This window comes from Manduca sexta, unplaced genomic scaffold (genome assembly GCF_014839805.1).
Source record: "Manduca sexta isolate Smith_Timp_Sample1 unplaced genomic scaffold, JHU_Msex_v1.0 HiC_scaffold_265, whole genome shotgun sequence".
Taxonomy (NCBI): Eukaryota; Metazoa; Arthropoda; class Insecta; order Lepidoptera; family Sphingidae; genus Manduca; species Manduca sexta.
In genome coordinates, this window is record NW_023593635.1 from 1 (window position 1) to 2,344 (window position 2,344).

General features: G+C 38.8%; 1 long non-coding RNA gene across 1 annotated transcript; it reads left to right on the forward strand.

Moving 5' to 3' along the window:
- Positions 1 to 1,128: 1,128 nt before the first annotated feature.
- LOC119192343 lies at positions 1,129 to 2,344 on the forward strand. Its single transcript, XR_005113624.1, has 2 exons — positions 1,129 to 1,278; positions 1,809 to 2,344. It is a non-coding gene; the product is annotated as an uncharacterized LOC119192343 (long non-coding RNA).

Consider the following 2,344-nt stretch of genomic DNA (forward strand, 5'->3'; position numbering starts at 1 on the left):
ATTATATAAAGCTGAAGAGTTTGTTTGTTTGTTTGTTTGTTTGTTTGTTTGTTTGTTTGTTTGTTTGAACGCGCTAATCTCAGGAACTACCGGTCCAAACAGAAAAATTCTTTTTACGTTGGATAGCCCTTTGTTCGTGGAGTGCTATAGGCTATATATCATCACGCTATACCCAATAGGAGCGGAGCAGTAATGGCTAATCTCAGGAACTACCGGTCCAAACTGAAAATTTTTTTTGCGTTGGATAGCCCTTTGTTCGTGGAGTGCTATAGGCTATATATCATCACGCTATACCCAATAGGAGCGGGCAGTAATGGCTAATCTCAGGAACTACCGGTCCAAACTGAAAAATTCTTTTTGCGTTGGATAGCCCTTTGTTCGTGGAGTGCTATAGGCTATATATCATCACGCTATACCCAATAGGAGCAGGGCAGTAATGGCTAATCTCAGGAACTACCGGTCCAAACTGAAAAATTCTATTTGCGTTGGATAGCCCTTTGTTCGTGGAGTGCTATAGGCTATATATCATCACGCTATACCAATAGGAGCGGAGCAGTAATGGCTAATCTCAGGAACTACCGATTCGAACTGAAAAATTTTTGTGTTGAATAGCCCTTTGTTTGTGGAGTGCTATAGTTATATATCATCACGCTATGACCAATAGGAGCGGAGCAGTAATGGCTAATCTCAGGAACTACCAGTTTGAACTAAAAAATCGTTTTGTGTTGATAGCCCTTTATTTGTGGGTGCTATAGGCTGTATATCATCACGCTATGACCAATAGGAGCGGAGCAGTAATGAAACATGTTGCAAAATACGGGGACAATTTATTAGTTTTGAGATTCCGTTGCGTGCGCTGCGTAAACGGTTAAAGTTATGCAACAATGATGTATGACGGGATTGTTCCTCTAAAAAGTTCTACAAAATTTATTATAAAACAAAGTCCCCGCTCATCTGTCTGCCTGAACGTCTTAAACTCAAAACTACCCATCGTATTAAGATGAACTTTGGTATGGAGACAGTTTGAAACCCTGGGAAGAACATAGGCTCCCGGAAACTACTACTTTTATAATGGAAAACTTTAGCCTGAAAACTTTATAACGCGGGCGGAGCCGCGAGCAAAAGCTAGTAATATTATAAGTGTATCGTATTTATACCAGATTCTTATCCGACTACCGCGACCTGATGGCGTGGATCAACTCCATGATGGCGCTGGTGAGTTCGGAGGAGCTTGCCAACGACGTCACCGGCGCCGAAGCGCTGCTCGAGAGGCACCAGGTACTGTACCTCTATATCATGATCCCAACTATAATCAATTGTATTGTTTATACCCTTCGTAAACTGTTTAATACGACTTAGCTATTGAATGGCGCTGTTCTTTACTTATACATCTCGGAGACAGTAGACTGCACTGGGAATTTTCCCTGGTAGAGAAATTAATTCTATACCATATAAAGTGAACTTACACAAGTAACTATAGAGCTACTCATTAGAGTTACTATAAGGTTACTCATTAGAGTAACTATAAAATTACTCATTCGAGTAACTGTAAGTTACTTTCAGAGTATTTTATTTTAAACCCTGTTCGACGCATTGCCATCGCTCTTACTGATCTTTGCGAGACTATATTGTCTAAGACTTGTTTATGAGAAGTATAAGAAACTAAAACGGAGCATTCAATGACTAATTGATTAAACATTTACATTATGTTCATTTCAATCTAAAATGTACCCTCATAATGTGTACAAAATGTGTACGTTAATACCATCCGTCCTTCATGGTGTTCATATACAAGGTGTGTGTTCTAGACCCAGCGTTTGGAGATAGACGCGCGTTACGGCATAATGCCGCAGGTCAGACGATTGCACGCATGTGTGTCCAGAACCTAACTGTATTAATACACCGCGGACAAGTGGATTGCTTTTGATTGCTGTAATTGTGGTTGAAACCATAATGGTATTAGTAATGTGATGTACCATCTATTCAATTCATAATTACAGACGTTAAAAGGAATTCATATTGTACAGACAATGTGCAGATTTGTTTCGTAATTCCAAATTTGTTTTAATTAATTTTATGTATTATTTTAATGGCTTTATAGGGTGCGTAGTGCCACAAGCCGTAAGCCCACAGCTTTATAGAAACGTAGATCATAATAAAACGTAATGATCTCATCAGAATATCGATTAGTGTAGCCAGTACTTCCTTTAGTTTAACTATATTTTTAGCCTGAAAAAAAAGTTTCTCATTCTTAAAATAGCCGGTCTCCTTCATAATAAATTTTGCTATCCTCATTTATAAGCTGACCCTGCCAGGCTAACATACGTATAGTCAGGTTAAAAAA